This window comes from Pezoporus wallicus, unplaced genomic scaffold, assembly GCF_028554395.1.
Source record: "Pezoporus wallicus isolate ANWC-B61680 ecotype Strahan unplaced genomic scaffold, APGP_CSIRO_Pwel_v1 contig_2, whole genome shotgun sequence".
In the NCBI taxonomy this organism is placed as follows: domain Eukaryota; kingdom Metazoa; phylum Chordata; class Aves; order Psittaciformes; family Psittacidae; genus Pezoporus; species Pezoporus wallicus.
This window is the reverse complement of record NW_026639478.1, coordinates 2,604,320-2,622,017: the sequence shown is the minus strand read 5'-3', so window position 1 is coordinate 2,622,017 and position 17,698 is coordinate 2,604,320. Positions and strand designations below refer to the sequence as shown.

At 41.1% G+C, this 17,698-nt stretch overlaps 1 protein-coding gene across 1 annotated transcript in view; it reads left to right on the top strand.

Moving 5' to 3' along the window:
• Window positions 1-16,850: 16,850 nt before the first annotated feature.
• The window catches only part of CNDP2 (carnosine dipeptidase 2), a 40,981-nt gene continuing 40,133 nt past the window's right edge, over window positions 16,851-17,698 (top strand). The window contains exon 1 of the mRNA XM_057414741.1: window positions 16,851-16,869. The gene's annotated coding sequence lies outside the window, so the exon portion shown is untranslated. The remainder of the gene's footprint in view (window positions 16,870-17,698) is intronic.

Below are 17,698 nucleotides of genomic sequence, written 5' to 3'. Positions count from 1 at the left end.
AGAACTTTTCAGGTTGTTTGCTTCTGGTTTTGGTTGGGGAGTTTTTTAAATATTTTTATTCTTCCTATCCTTATCCCTGGGCTCTCTGACAGATTTTACATTTCTGTGGACTTTGAGGTTGGTGGATTTACAAAGCATTCTTGTGCTTGTCTCAGGTTTTCAATATGCCTTAATGGTGCCATCCTTCCAACCCCAGCCTATTAGCAGACAGCAGACAGACCCAGCCCAGTGCAGTGACACTGACATAAAGAGTGAATATGAAGGGACTGTGTAGGTGAAATATTTCAGGCAAAGCATTAAAGCAGTCATTAATGATGAGAGCAAAACTTCCATAGGTTTCAGTGGATTCAGGCCCAGATTTTCTTCTTATTCTTCTTCTCTGCGCTGTATTTTTGGCATTTTTGAGTAATTCCTCTTTCTTCTGGGCATCTGAGACCTCAGTTTCTCTGTCCATCCTGATTTCAGGGTAGAGTTGGCAGAGAAGAAACTGCTTTCTACTGAAAATACAGCTACTGAATGCCACAGCTGGGTCTTTACGGTTTTTCCCTATGAGTTTTGTTAGAGGCAGGTGAAGCATTGCATTTTATTCATCCTCTTTAGTCAGCCAGACCATCGACCGGTATTTCTTTTGAGTTTCCAGTGCTGTTCTGGCCTACTTTTAGATAGTGTATTTCTCTAACTTCATAAGCACACTTGAGAATGCAGATGTTCGTCATACAAAGCAGAACAAATGTGTAGGTGTTTTTATTTTGCCAATTCTCAATAATACCTGCCTAGAGAAATATTAAAATAAAACCATATGTACATATAGTGCTTTTCGAATGATGTATAAAACACTAATTCGTGGTTTTTTTGGGTTTTGTGGTTTTTTTTTAAATTCATTTAAATGAATATATAAAGAGTTTATAATTAAAAATGCTAACAACCATTCTTGCAGAGCATTTTGCTTGAGCGGATGTAAGTTGCCAGTGCCTGACCCTGACTTACCCAAAGCTGTCTTACTTCATGAAAAAGACATTGTAAGGATAGATGGCTGGAAGCCAGCATCAGGCAGATTTAATTGAGAAACAAGTGCGAGTGATTAGCCATTGGAACAAACCACGAAGAGAAGTGGAGGGCTTTCCACGTCTGGATGTCTTCAAATCAACAATCAAATCTCACATGGAAGAAATGAGTAATCAAACAAACATTCTGGGGGCCTCAACAAAGGGTAACTGCATGAAAGCCTAGGATCTATAGAAGATTACAATGTGTAATGATTCCTTCTGGGCTGAAGTCTGAGTTCAGGTCAAATTAAAATACTGATAACAAGTGTGACTTTCTCTACCCCGAATTCCCTTGCAGATCTTTTTCTCGAAGTCTGACAAACTCTGAACGTACAACTATTGAGTGAGTGTGGAAATTATTTTGAAAAAAAAACAGTTTTGAAAAGTTGCCAAGAAAATCATGGACCCACATGTTACAGTGGACAGCTGTTGGTGAAAACCTCTCACAGCAGAGAGAAGCTGGTTTTATCCTAATGGGCTATCAAAGAGACCCACTGAAAGGCAGTCTGCACTCCACTGGCTCTCTTTGGCTCAGAAACCTGTTGGTGACCCCAGGTATCAGACCAAGATAATTGTTTGACCCGGTAAGTTATTCTAGGTGGATATCAATTGTAAATGCTGCCAGGATTTGATTGTCTTCATGCTTGGAAATTCCAAGGATAGGAAAACAGACTGAGCAAGCCAACTTGTAAGTCATCACCACTTCCCCCAAAACACGAGAACAGACTATTATGGGAAACAAACCATTACAAGCACTTGATGCTTTAGATGTTTGTGGTGATATAGTCTCCAGTCTTAAGACCAGCAGACAAACACCACTCAGGACTGTGAGTGCTATAAACCCACTGCAATTACCCTCCATGACAATAACTTTAGCATAGCAAGCTGTAAGTTCTCCATAGCAACGATGGGTTCCTAACAAGTCCGTATTCAAAATGTCCATATGAACAGTGGCACATCTTCTGGCCATATGTAATGAATGAATAGTAATTAGAGGAAGAAGAATTCAGTAGATTTTCTCTTTGCAGTAAATTATAGTATGTGATATATTAAAAGAGCTGCAGCTCTTTCAATCCATTTTTGCAATGTTTTCCTTGCAAAATAAGCAGATCCATGTTTTAATTTCAGGCTGGCACTCTAACCAGTGGTTTGGGGTTTTTTTTCAAAATTGGTTCCTTTGCTGCATGGATTCCTGTGATCTAAAACCACAGTGAGATATTTCCCCTGTTATCAGTATGCCGCTGGTTGCTTTAAATCACTAACTTCTGAAACACTTTATCAAACGTGCCTGAAATAGAATGTTTCATGTGGAAATAAATGAGTTTGTGAAACCCTTTTAATTATTTTACTTTAGTGAAAAGATTAAAATCTAATTCTCTCTTGCTCCATGTTGTAACCTAAAAGAATATAAGAGAGATTAATCATTTTCATGCCAAAATGAGAACAAAGTCTATTTTTCCGTTTCCCCCACACAATCTGAAAGCCATCAAATTCGCCCGCCCACCTACTGTGTGTATGAGCTGAACATTGTCAAGTACAAATTAAGGATCTGATCTAGCAATTGCTTCTGAAAGCAGTCTTACAGAGTGGGGCTGGCTGCGGTGGGGAACCACAGGGTTGATTTAAAGCTTGCAGATGCACTTCCCTAGCACGCTGCGGATCTAGGCTCTCAGAGAAATGAAAAGGCTCCGAGTCTGCAGATATGGCCCATCTCTAGTTGTACCTGTAATAAAGAATGTTACTGCCTCAATTTTAGAAAAATGTAACATCATCTAACAATGAAACAGCATGATGAGTTTTTGGAAGGGAGGATGTGCTTGTCTTGAGGGGCTGTTTGGGAATCAGGTTGGTGAGAAACTACACCTTAAGAATTGTGTCTTTTTGAGTTTATATTCAAGGCTCAAGTTTGAGCCTTGTAGTGCCATTTGCTCCCAGTGAACCTAGTAAGACTTCTGCCCCACTCCCAAGGAAGCCAGTTGCTGGGAATAGATTAAAGAATAAGGTCTTATATGTAGTCTACTGGCCCTGGGGCTACAGCTGGTGAATACCATGCCACACACTGCAGAGCCATGAAAACCTTGATTACAATTTGGTTTGCTGTAATTTGCACTTTCTATTTGTATTATGCATTTTAAATCAGGTGTGCATTCATGCGTCAATTATCAAGAATGAACATCACAGTGTCGAGCTTTTTATGAAGATCTATTCAAGGCTAGCAGATTTTTAATGTGTGTGATTAGTTGCAACCAAAATTACAGTAATTGAAATAAAATTATATACAAAACAGAATAGGAGGCTTTTACATAAGAATGGGGCAAATGATACAACAAATGCCAAATTGATTTCTAATGCCAGTTCAAATAAAATGTTTATAAGAATTACTTACGCTTTGATCTCAGTACTGAAAAATGTGAAGATTTTGTTTATTAAAAAATACTTGAAAGCTATTAAGCTCTCTGTTATAGGAGGGCATGTCCATATTTGTATATGCTTTAGAGTGACACTAAAATTGGGAGTTTCTTTTATGCAGCATAGTGAGCATCATTCACAGCAACAGAGGAATCCCAAATGTTGTGGGGAGTTCTGTATCTCAAAGTCTCCAGCTCCCAAATGTTGAGTCTGTTCTCTGAAAACCGTAAATTGAGCTGGGGATTCTACAGTGCTGGTTTTGCAAAAGGGTTCTAGAAATCATGAGGTCATATGCTGTGAGGCAGCCCACACATTAGGACTACTCCTAGGTAAGGAAATTTTGACGTCTTCAGGAACACTTCTTTTGCTGAGCAGCCACAGAACAAACAGGTCCTAGACATTAAACCTAGTAGGTAACTTGGTGAAAAAAATCCATCCACTCGTTCAGTGCCGTTTTTGTGTTCCTGTGGATATTTCCCAAAGCAGATATATTAAATATATATATATATTTGCTTTGATTAATTGTTATTTCTCAGTCTTGAAAATGCTGCTAAAGAAACTCCCAAGCAGCTGTCTTGTGGAGGCTTTACACAAGAAATAATACTTAGTACCCTTGAATCCAGTCCTAAGCACTGCACTGCTTTAGACCAATTTATCCCCAGAATCTTCTGTAACATCTGGCTGATTGTTGTCTGTTTTCCCTGGCTCTGCTCCATGCCTTTGAGTAATTTCTTTCACCAGTTCACTCAGTGGCTTCACCATGAAGAGATTTCCTGCTAAGTTTCAGATTTTTCCTGTGCCTCTCAGGTATTCTGGGTTACCTAATGGAATTAGTCTGGGGCCCCTGGCTGTGATTTGACTGATAGGAAAAAGGGTTTCTGTTCCTTGGACTCCATATTTGATGTTTATTCACCTGATTTTCAGTTCATGCCTGCTGCATGTATGTTTCAACACATTTCATCACCTGCTTTCCTCTGAAACACTGCCAAATGCCACTTCACTTTTATAGGAATGTAAAGGAACTTGCATTAAACTTGCTTCTGACCCCAGGGAATCTGACTTCTTCTGAGTTAACCCGTCTACCTCACCTCCAGTCTCTGCAGCTGGAGGCATTGACATGACTCTTCTCCTCCCTTCAGAAAAGACTGAAGGAGAAAGGCACAGAGATCGCCACAGAGATCTCACTGCCTGATTTTCTTCCAGTACTGCAGGCCATGGAGCTGGTTGGTGCTTTAGAGCCATGAATCCCAGAATGAGCTCCAGCTTCAAGGTGCTTTGCCAGCACAGGGTGGTAAAGCAAGGCAGGCAAAGGGGCTGGGGGCTTTGGGCTAAAAATGCTAGCCCAAAGATCAGGGGTTCACTGTTACCTTTCCTCCAAGCATCCTGTGTCCTTCAGCATGTCAGTGCAGGTTAAATGATACCTGTGCCAGGAGATCCGCCTAAGTACTTATCTGGAGTATTTACCTGCAATGTACCTATTTCCCCATGGCTATTAATAATCTAATTAACAGTGTAACTAGCTACTCCTTTTTATCTCTAAAAATCATTGTAAATTAGAGCTGTTTGAAATACCTGGAAAAATTACTAGTAGAACTCTACTTTGTAGAGGTACTGCTCAGAGATACATGCATAAAAGTTTGTGTGGTTCTCAGCTCATGTCCTGGGGGCTGTAACAGTATCAGAGGCAATTCAAGCATGGAAAAATACTAAAATGTGGAAAAAGTAAAATCAATAGGCTACTTTCACATACTTGGGGGTAGGATGTTTGTTGCACATTTTAGAGGTTGACTGTGAACTTGTTTATCAAGAGAGACAGGCCTATGACACAACTAACCTTTACTAGAACTAGAGACTCAACTGTGGTGGTAAAGGGGATCTGCTGCTTTGGCCCCTGGGGAGTAGCTGATATAGAAATGACTCTGTGCTTATTTAGAATTGAGCATGTAAAAAACCCCCTAGGCCATAGGAATGAGGTTTTGAGCCACTGAGGCTTGATTAAAGCCTGAAACGTGTATCTTTTGTAGCCCATTTTGGTTTTGTTTTTTAAGGAAGGCCAAACCCTTAAGAAGTTTCTATTTGATGTCACCTGCTTATTTCTCATTATTAAAAGTAAGTTCACTTATCCTCCCTGCCGTAACAAGTAACAAATGCAAGGTAGTGCATAACAAACGCATATTTCAGAGCACAACTTCACTGCGCAATTTCACTTGCGACGCTAGACGAGATGTTAGTCTGTCACTAGAACGATGCCAGATTGCAGCCAGTGAGGATCTGACTGCTAATTTTCCACTCCGAATGGTCTGTACTATTTTGAAAAGAAATGATTTTTAAGGAAAATTCCATTAACATTTTTCTCTTTCACTACCGTTAGCTAAGAAGGTTCCGTTGACTTTATTATAAAATCATCTTTCAAATAAACTTATTCTGATGTCTTCTTGTTCTGGTGATGAGAAAAATCTCTGAAGAATGTGAGGGGAATAAAAATGTGCTGCCCTTCTTTTTCCGTAAAGAACATATTGTAAAAGATACCAGCTCCACCAGAACCACTTCTGTGAGAGCATTTGTGGCTTCCTTGATAGCAGGGCTGTAAGACAACTATTTTTTCCATCTCAGAATGGCTCTCTGACATATCCCATTTGATACCTGATGAGATTGCACAGCCAGTTTAAAATGTTCAGCACCAGATCCTCAGCCTGTGTAAAAAGCCCCAGCTCCGTTAACTTCACTGGAGATGTGTCTATTTACACCAGCTGGCATAGTGTGAAATGCAGCTATTGTCTGTGGAGCGGAGAGGATATGAAATGTCAGAGAGGCAGCCACTGACAAAGAGATTATATTTGACAACAAAAGAGGAGCAGAATGAAATCTCCATTACTTTTTTTAGTGCTGCTACTAAATGCTTTCCACTAACTAATGCCACAAATCTTTTCCTCCTACAAGCAGCAGGCTTGTGTTAGCACAGATCACAATTTACAGTGTGCCAACAACTTCTGAGTACTCTTCTAAGGAAAGTCTTAAGGTTTATTTAACTCTTTTACATTTGCAAGTTGCAACAATATTAGACCTAAGATCCACAAGTATTCATCCCAGATGTTAAAAAGTCAAAATTTTCTTGTCAAGGGTAAAAAAAGAGCTCACAGCAAAATACCTGGGAAGCCTGTACACCTACTGAAGAGTGTTGGGTAGGCTTCTTTGCTTTGGCCACACCATGTTCTTGTCCAAGACAATAAAGCCCTGGGGGCATACCATAGAGGCAGCAATCAGTTCATCCCAGGCATGTCCAGCTGCTCATTTGGTGGATGACAATAACCCTAATTCTCAGCAACAAGCTCTTTCTCTCTCTAAGCGCAGTGATTCAGGGGAGCTGAATCTTTGTTTTCTTTTTATCAGATGACATTCTCTGTTTCTTCTGCCATGCAGCAAGGAGCACATTGCTGATTAGAAAATAAAGGTTTTTATTGCCTCCTCTCTGCAAATGTGATAAGGTATGACAAGGTACACATCACCTTTATCCTTTCTGTCCTGCTAATGAGTTGTCTATATGTTTTTTTGCAGTCCAAGCTGCCCCTTCACTGCAATGGAAGTGGAAGGTGAGGCAAGAGCATCTGCGGCTGCAGTCAGCTTCAAGCAGAGGAGAAATCTCTGCCTGAGTTTGTTCCTACTTAGAAGCCCATGGAATGCATTCAGTCATCTCCTTCACCAGATATGGGTCAGATTTATGAAGAATTGCTATTTTTGCATCATGGCAATAGGTCAGTTTAAAGGTCTCCGGAATTGTTTTATTGATGAAAGCTAAAATGGTTGAAAACTGCAAAATTAGGAGACCTTAACAGCCTTTGCCCTAATCTCCAGATCTGTTGTAGGTCACATATGGGGGAATATGGTTTCACACAATTATAAATTAATGAGGAGTATGTTATTAGTGACAATAAACTCTTTGTGGTTTATGGTTTGCTGAAGAATGTTTTTAAAAAGAAGACTTTGTGCTCTCAAAGCAATTTATGTTGGAACAAGAGTGTCTGTGAACTGCAGGTGTCTCATTAAATTCTGCTGGTGATTAGAAGAAGCAGCCATGTGCAGAGATGTTCATCAGGGGCTCCATGGTTTGTGCTGTCATGCTCATTTTTTCCCTAATAGTTACACATTGCTTAGCATCAATGCTCAGCTGCTGTGAGCAGAACTCTGCAAAAACAGTCAGTTTCCACTCAGAAGCGAGTGGCATGGAGCCAGCTATTGATTTATAGACTGACACATACCCCTTCATAATGACCATGAGAATGTTTGCTACTTACCTGTTACCTTTCTTCAGGAGTGCATTAAAAATAATTTTCCACTTGGTAAACATAAGCACACAGCATAATATTTTTACTGTTCATTTTCATAGAGAGATCTGCAAGGGGCTGCTTTATACAGAGAGAGAGGTTGAGGAAGTTTGTCAGTATTCCCAGTTCTGGTTAAATGGTTTGGCCTGAAGGCAAGATGGATACATGCCCATTTCTTCCCAGCATCAACATGCGTTTGAAAACAGCAACTTGGCATAATGCTTCAAAAAACCCAAAACTAAACACAAAACAGCAACCCTTTTGTATCTGCCACATATTCTACTTCTTGGGGGTGAAAAAGCAGTAGTATTCAAGCTTCTAACAGAAGCAATACATTATTTAGAATCTTGTTATGTCTTACTCATCTGAGCAACTAAAAGGTACTTATTTTTATATTTCTGTGGAATTTAGTTTATAATTCTCTGCTAGTCACATGACAGCTACCTTTTGAAGTCTTTGTGCCTCCAGTGCTTGGCTGGTCCCTTTTTGTCCTTAATCTCGCAATTGTGCCTAAGATAAAGGAGGAGCAGTGGGGTTTTCTTACCACTGAGGTTCTGTCTGGGAGGAATAATCTAAGTCACAGTAAAGGGCACAAAACTATTTGGCTTGATTCCAATTTTTTCTGATGTTGAGGTCTTTCAGTGGACACAGATTATTCTCTTGCCCCTGAAGTACTTTTACAGAGCAGGTCGGAGGGGTCCAAATGTAAATGTATACTCAGGCATTACCTATTATTGCCCCTGTCCAGTGCCTAGCACAATGACGCCCTTATCCACTTAGCCTAATAGAGTCAACAAAATGTTTAAACCATGACCAATTTGTCCTAGAAGTTCAGATGGTGACTAAGTTTTGGGATTCTAGAATTTTACAGAGGATTCATCCTGTTGGCAATGCAGTTCCTTGGCATTCATAAAACTCTTGTTCTCCCCATTCCTCAGCTTCCATAGGGCCTGAGTTGGCTTTGGCTAGGCCAGAGTGTGAAATCTGTGCTTCAGCTTAGTGTAGAAGATGCCTACAAACAACTGCATGGGGCATTTGTTAGATAGAGACCAAATATGTGCTTTTGGCTCCTTCCCATGAAGAATAGCCACTGTCACAAGAAACATTTGGTATTAATAGTTAAAAAAAGACCATTATGGTTCTCTGATTTTTAAACCATGGTTGGCATTTTTGAAGGACTGCATGCTAGCAGTGAGACATGGAGGTCCCCTAGTCCAACCTCCTGCTTAAAGGGTGCCGTATTAGACCAGATTTCTCAGGGCCTTGTCCTGTCAAGCTCGACTATCTCCAAGGACACAGACCCCACAACCTCTCTGGGACCCTGTTCCAGTTCTGAACTCTCTTCACAGCATAAAATGTTTTCTTAGAACTGAGCGGAATTTCCCATGTTTCAGTTTGTGCTGGTTGCCTCTCATCCCACCACCACACACTTTCAAGAAGAGTTTGGCTCCATCTTCTTTGCATGTTCCCATTAGCTGCACACAGCAGTCACTTCTGAAGGCTAAATGAGCCCAGTACTCTCAGCCTCTTGTCATCCTTGTGCAAGGGAGAAGCTGTATTCTTTTGATATGCCTTTTTTTTGTAATGAATAGACACCATTATCTTCTGCTTTTAATAGCACTTCAGAGTACCAGAAATGTCCACAGAGATGCACACAAGCACCCTTTAAAAGCCCATACCTACTGATGTGGCATTGCTCCAGCTCTGTTCTGCCCTCCAGTATCATTTGCAGCTTGAGAATATGTACTCAGAACAGCTAGTTTAAATATTTATAGCTGTGTAGGTGCACACCCCAGCTACCACACTTTCACCCAATGCCCTAGCAGGTATGTGTGCCTGCACTGAAATCCCTGCTGGTTCCAGAGAGTCCATGTGACCTGGCTGACAGCTTTGTGAACTCCTGGACTACAGATTACACACAGCCTTGCTATTCTTTGCTGTCTATAATATGAAAAGATAAAGGCCAACAAATTCTTTCTATTCCATTGCGCTTTCCAGAAAAAATGCCTTATTTTGTAGTGATTATTCAGACAATTCTTATCTGTTTCCCACATGGAAAAGCAGATAATATTAGATTCACCACTCTAATCTTTTTGCAGCATGCTATGTATGAGAGTAGGTCTTTCTCGGCAAGAATTGTGTGAGGATGTCAAAATTCTGGAGCTGTGGGAACAGGATGTACTAAATAGATGAGGAACTTCCATGGTGCCACGTTTGTGTACTTTCATTGCCCTTTTGACATGATGCGGTGTTCCTCTGAAGCAGCAGTCTCAGTGTGGGAAAAGCTATTGAAGCCCACTACAGAGGAGCAGGAGGGCAAGAAGTGGGGTGAGCTCCCCACACAGAGCCCACCATTGAACTGGGACTGGGAAGACTCCCAGTTATTAGACTTTCCTGGAGGAGACACCTCAGCACTGGGAACAGTGCTAGCGACTCACCTTCCAGCACTCTATGAAGATGCATTAGAGAAGCAGCTTTTATTTTCCAGTGAGCTTGAACTGAAGGACTGAGGGAGTGAATGCTTGTAACTGCTTAGTGATCATCGCTATTGATCTGTCTGCTCAGCACCCAGGTGGAGAAAAGAAGAATCCATGCATGCCCCTGAGCTCCCTGCCCTGCCCTCCAGCCGAGAGCAGGTGTCTGAGGTGGGAGCAGAGTTGCAGCCTCATTGCCTGCATGCTAGGTGCCATCACTGAGCCAGCAGTGTGGAGTAGTAGTGATGGACTGTGTCATGGTCCTTGAGGAGCATCCCTGGATTTTTTCTGGGGTGGCACAGCCGTGCATTGTCCTTTCCACAGAGATTTAAGCTACGGAAAGAAAAAAAGCTCTGGGCTATAGTTCTGTACTCTCACATTTATTAAATAAGCTTATTGTTCATATTACTCCTACCTCTGCCTATTTAAAACACAAGGAGCTCCTCCTCTCCTGCTGAAGTGAATCACAGAATCATAGAATCACAGAATAGTTAGGGCTGGAAAGGACCTTAAGATCATCTAGTTTCAACCCTCCTGCCATGGGCAGGCACACCTCACACTAAACCATGTCAAGGCTTTGTCCAGCCTGGCCTTGACCACCACCAGGGATGGAGCATTCACAGCTTCCTTGGGCAACCCATTCCAGTGCCTCACCACCCTCACAGTAAAGAACTTCTTCCTCATATATAACCCAAACTTCCCCTGTTTAAGTTAAAACTTGAACAGGGGCACACACCAAAATGGCAGTTAGTTATGCTGGTGCAAATCCAACTTGAAACTTAAAACAGGCTAGTATCACATGTGAATTCATGTAAGTACGTATGCAAGGGAAAATGAATGCAAAATGAATGAGGTGGGGATGAAGATCTGTCCCTGCAGAGCCTGTTTGCTGGCATTTCAGTAGTGCTTATCAGTTCTCTGTCCAACTTTTGGCTTAATTTTTCTGCTTTGAGAAGTATCTATTGAAATGGCAATGGAACTTCACGCAGTATACTTGCATTATCTACTGCCTCTTCGGTGATATTGCTTTGGCCAATATGATACTATTCATCCAATATTTTCTAAAAGTTGGAGACTAGAATCTGATCCAAGAAGCTTAACTCTTTAATCACTTAGGAAGGCTCAGTGCAATCAGTGTTAAAAATGCAGAACTTGATTAAACCTTCTGTTAATTGTTCATTGTTTCTATACACTGTCTTATGCTCATTCACGTTGCCAAATAGTCTTGCATTTTCCTAATTTATACAGACTGTAATAGGAAAAATAAAAATACCAAGCATTTGTGGACTATTCACTGAGCATTTGTAATATGAAGTTACAGTTCAAAGAACAGATTCATAAGACTCTCTGTGTGCACATACTGCCTTTACTCCACAAACAATTGAACATGATGACTAAAAGAAAGAACATGGATATAAGTTTGTAAAGGTTATATTTTTTTCCTCTATGCTCCAGTTGAGATACACAGTCTTACCAAAAGTCAGTTGCCTCAATCCAAGTGAAAGTGTAACAGAACGTAGGTTGGGCAGAGCATTTACTTGTACATATGTAACCTGGACTCAGACTGGGTAATACTGGTATCTTTACAATAGAAGTAAAGTTCTGAGGTCTGGAGTTATCACATGGATATTTATTTATTTATTGTTACACACTGAGTCCATATTTGTTACACAAAGTCCTGCTTTGCATAATAAATATTTAGCCACTGAAAACTGTCATTAGATTAGAATAGTGCTTAATAACCCTTGAACAAGAGAAAAATTTAAAAGCATATTTTCCCAGAAATTCATTTTCATAGGATAATGGAAAAAATTAATTTCCTAAGGACAAAGATATAACCTGAAATGTCTGACATAGTAATGGGAAAGAATTGACATACCTGTAAAATGTGGAGTAGTAAACATGTTTTTCTTTTTTCATTTTCTTTTGAATGGGAAAGAAGCAGAGGGCTTTAAATTATACAAATACAGACAAATGTTAATTCATAAATGTACATGGGGTATAGGTCGAAACATGATTTTTCTCTGCTATTTACATTTAGCCAGAGAACTTCTTTAGAAATAAATATTCACCTCTGTTCTTTCCTGCAGCTTTGCATGTCGTACCTTTAAGAGAATGAACCCATCCTGAACTTGATGCAGTTTGGTCTTTTCCTGCTGATGATGAATCTTGGAGAGATTATAACCAATTTAAGCAGGATGGGGGATTCTGTTTCTAACTAGCTACAAGCAACCGCCAAGGAACCAGCGAGGGAAAATGAGAGGTATTCACAACAGTCTCCAGCTTGGATTACATGTATCTTGAAAGCACTAGCAGCAGATGCTTGTGGAAGTGATTATGCACTGGATCATATGCACATCCTTCTGGCTGCTGTCACTACTTAGGCACATTTGCAGTATAAGAAGAAGCCCCTCCAGTTTACAGAGAAAAGAGCTAAAAGTATATTGCAGAAGGCACTTGTAACTGCGGAGTTTAAAGGAGACCAGAAATCACCCTGCTACTTAGGGGCCCAAGCCTGCAAGATCAAAACTTTAAACAAACTACAGGATTATGGACTGCAGCCCTTCAGGGATTTCAACATTTCCACTTACGTTAATTTATAGACATAACAACATTTCTATTGAGAAAAACACTCTTTTCTCCTTCTTTGGGGGGGGGCTGTTACTAATTAGGGCAGTTTTCTGGATTTATGTAAATAGTAGTTCCAAAAGCTTTTGCTAAATTGTTTTATTCTGTCTACCCTTTAGGCTGAAGATGTCATTACACAGCTCCGCTGTCTGCTCGACAGATCCTTAGACACATAGAACAAATGGCTTTGGAGATGCCTGCACTATATCCCCTGTGCTGCTGCACTGTTTCATTTTAAAGAACTGTAATAGAAGTGTTTGGGATTTTTTTCCCCCAATCAATTTATTGACATTCACTGATTTTTTCAGTATTGAGTCTCTTAGTTGCTTTGCTGGGTTTTCATTCTTCCAAGCAACTTATTCTTTCCCCTTCTACGTATTGCTGACTTTCTGCTACTGAAAGCCTAGTAGCCTTTGTCCTGATTTCACTGAGGATCCAGGAAAGTGGCAGTGACGGAGGCTTCCGCAGAGTGATTAAGCTTATTGCTTGGACTTGCTTCAGGTCAGCCCTGACAGAGAGATTTCATCATCCATCTGTAAGAGGCTTCCAAGAGCATGTGCTGAGATTGCTAATCTGATTGTATGCTTCCGCTGATACTGGTCATGGGGTTTTTTTACAAGGCTCCAATGTTACAGCCTGATACTCATTAAAAGCTGCTGTTTATCGTCTTCCTGCCCATTATATACAACAATATGAGCTGCTGAAAGACAATCATCATGTTATGTAGCTTCTTCAATTATTATTTTTTTTTTAAACTACTGAAAAAAAAAAGGCAGCTTGGGTCTACACTTTTTGACAAAGGAAAACAAATCTGTGAGGAGTCCCTAACTCCTTCCAAGTCATGATCCCATTTTTCATAAAGTCATAGAATCATAGCATGGTCAGGGTTGGAAAGGACCTTAAGATCATCCAGTTCCAACCTGTAGACAGTCTTTCTTTCATTCAGTATTTCTAATCACAAGAAAACAAACCCTTCCCTCTCTTTTTCCCCAGTCCCAAATATGTAGTTGCTGGTTGCTGCTACCAGCAGTGTATCTGTACGCTGTCACTGGAGGTGGCAGTCTGTGAATTCACTCTAGGGATTAGTAACCTCTACTATGGCTATAGCAATGACCTGCTCTTCTGTGTTAGTCACCATTAACTCAGCCTCAGAACACAAGGAGACCACGTAAGTCCTTTGGGGCAAGGAGTTTTGCTCTGTTTCACATCACCCTAGTGCAAGACTATTGTTTGCAGATGTTTCTGCAGAGCATAAAATGCCAATTGGAAAAGAATCTGCATTTGAGAAGTTCTGTGAAAATCTTGAACAAAAGGTTGAATTTATCATTCCTAAAGATTACGAAGTAGACCTCCAACTGGATTCACCTTTTGTAAAATGTGGGAAAAGACAGTGTATTTAGATTATTGCAGAGTTGAAGCACATGCTGCTGAGATGCAAATAAGGAATAAACAATGACTTAATGCCATTCCTATTTCATAGAGAGCTATAAATATGGGGAGAAAGTTGCTGAGCAAAGCACTAATTCAGCAAGTGGTAGAAATTAGTCGATAGTGCCACTTTTATAGAGTAAAAAGGATTCAGGAACAGACTGACCGAGCAAAGAGATAGGGCTGAGATCAACTGAATGGGAACAGACTTCTTGGACTAAGTGGCCATTCCCCGCCAAATGCTATTAATGAACCTATATAAGAAGAGTCATCTTTCATATGGAGGGAGTGAACAGGATGAAGAATCATAGAATCATAGAATAGTTAGGGTTGGAAAGCACCTTAAGATCATCTAGTTCCAACCCCCCCTGCCTTGGGCAGGGACCCCTCACACTAAACCCTGTCACCCAAGGCTCTGTCCAACCTGGCCTTGAACACCGCCAGGGATGGAGCATTCACAACTTCCTTGGGCAACCCATTCCAGTGCCTCACCACCCTTACAGTAAAGAATTTCTTCCTTATATCCAATCTTCCCCTGTTTAAGTTTAAACCCGTTACCCCTTGTCCTATCACTACAGTCCCTGATGAAGAGTCCCTTCCCAGCATCCTCAAAGGCCCCCTTCAGATACCAGAAGGCTGCTATGAATCTTAATGGTCTGTGATTTCGCAAAGATGCAGTGAGCTAGATATGAAACAGGGATGCCAGGAGGCAGATGCTTTGGAGATACCTGCAAGTAAGTGAAACCAAGCAAGCAGAAACCCTTGCAGCTCAAGTTCACAGCACAACCAGTATGCAGAAATGAAGTGAGAAACAAAGGTGACTTCAAAGGCTATATGTGGACCTTCCCTTTTCTGGATCTGTCCAGTGGGGTTAGGTGAAAAAGTCTCTTTAAAAGATTTTGAGTTTTTGTGAAGGTCCTCATCTAAATCAGGATGAAAAGTAAACATCAGAAAATGCTGAAGGTACTAAAAAGCTTCATGGTGTAGATCAGACAAAATACTGGGTTTTAAACTGTGATTCTTTTCAATCTTTGTCTTTTTGCTTTACAAACCTTTTCAGCATGAAGTAACTAAAATTGAGAAAATAATTTGCAATTTTTCCATACAGAAACTGTCGGAACTGACAATGTTAGCCATTTTCAAACTGATGTAGAGGAATTTTAAATGGGGAGTTTGGGTGTTAAAAAACCCCAAACAATAAACAGCAAACCAATACTCCTGTAGTACATGATTCATTTTCTGAACACAGACCAGGAATGCTTCTCTGGAGAATTCCCCAGCTATCATTGCTGGCTGCTGCATTGCAACAAATGGTGCCAACAGCCCAGGTTCAACAGCACACTGGACTCTCATTCAGTACCCATCTGACCTGGCTGTGTCCTCTGAAGTACATGCCAGCGGCATATATCCCTGTGCCAGGGCTAATTTTGGTGGGCAGTGCTGCCAAGGCAGTATGAAAAGGTCTTTGTGGGAAGGGAGCACCAGGCCACTTTAAAAAACACCTATGGAGGTATTTACACAAAAAATGTGGATGTAAAATAATACAGGCTCAAGTGATTGCGGTTTACACTTGTCTCCTTAAGGTCAATGGCAACTAAACACGTCTCCATCTTCTTTTCTTTCTATCCCAAGGAAGTAAAGCCACAGCTACTGTTTTATTCCTGGTTTGGTCATTGGTACCCTGCCAAATAAATTGAAATATTTAATTTCCTTCACTGGTAGTATTCTTCTCTTCTTTTTCTCAGGTTTGAATGACTTTACAAGGCACATGGGGGGCAGTGAACAATCAAGCACTGCATTCACACAGCCTGTCAGACTCTTGTCTTTCCACTTGCTGATGAATGTGTACCAAAGCCAGTCAGAGCTGGCTGCATCAGTGGTACGCAATCTCTCATCCCAGCCAAGTACAAATGACCCATTTGTGTTGCTCTTCAGAGGTTCCTGAGGATTATTCTCTGTATCCTGAAAAGAAGAAGTAAAACCTAATGACCTGGGAATGTGTGTGGTGTAGGGGAAGGACGTCTCTGCCAGGTGGACGTGGCTGCAGGCAGGTCCTGTGGGGCTTGGAGAAATCTGTCAAAGGCAGATTCCCTTCCTAAATCCTGCCAAGAGGAAGGGCCTTCTGAACAGGGTGACATTCCACCAGCATCTGGCTGCCGCCAGGTTTCATTTTGCTGTGCTTTTTTCAACCTGGTTTAAAACTGAAACATTGCATCTGACAAAAACTCAGCCTGTTTGAAATGCAAACCTGAGAACGGGAAGGAGAGCCCTGCCATGGTGGAGTGTACACTGCTCTGTACCCTCTGGGCTTGGGAAGGAGGAAAGAATTAATGGAACCAGGGAAACAGGACAATGACAATGTGTAAGATCTTCAGGTTCCAAGTGGTGTTTGGCATATATACTGCATCACTCCTGAACCAGCAAGGATCAGTGCCTTCAGCAGGGCGGTCATGTGGGGAACACACAAACCCTGATCACATCACCAGCCTCTGTAGCATCATTTCCACAGTTGATCTCTGTGCCTTCCCTTCTCAGGGAACCCCACGGATTTGCTCATATAAGGTAAAGGAGGCTTACCTTTCCCCTGTCTCAGAAGGATAGATTTAATTGTGAGGGAGTCACAAGAGCACAGACATAAGCTGGTAATAACAGGATCACAGGACTTGGAGATGAAAGGCTACCTCAAGGCAGGATCATAGATGAAGCTGCATGTACGTCATTCCTGAGAGGCACTCGCTCTTGCCTGTAGTTAAAAATCATAGCTTATGAAGACTGAAGTTTTCCCAAATGATCTGTGCCATATCTCCACTGTTACTATTAAAAACCCTGTAACAAATGTCTAGCCTGAGTTTCTCCTTGCTACAGCTAAAGCTCATTGCTCCTCATACCCACAAAGAATATGAATGGGGCAGTTATTTCCTATTCTCTTTTTGTCAGCCTTTCTGTTTCTGAAGAGTGTTAACATGCTTCTCTTCAGTCTCTTCTACCTCTCACTAAATGCCAGCTTATCCAATCTTATATCATAAACCATGTTTTCACAAAGCAGGCCATATTTTTAACCTATGTCTTCCTATTTCTCCTTCATCTCTGATTCCTCATCTTCTCTCTACCTGATATTTTACCTGTCACAGAGTCACAGAATAGTTTGGATTGGAAGAGACCTTAAAGATCATTTAGTTCCAACCCCCTGCAATGGACAGGGATGCCTTCCACTAGACCAGGTTGCTCAAAGCCCCAAAACTACCAGGGATGGAGCATCCACAACTTCTCTGGGCAACTTGTGCCAATGTGTCACCACCCTCACAATAAAGAACTTCCTTATATCTAATCCAAGTCTAAATCTAAATCTGAATAATATATTACTGAAGCAAGCAGCAGCTTATCTTCAACA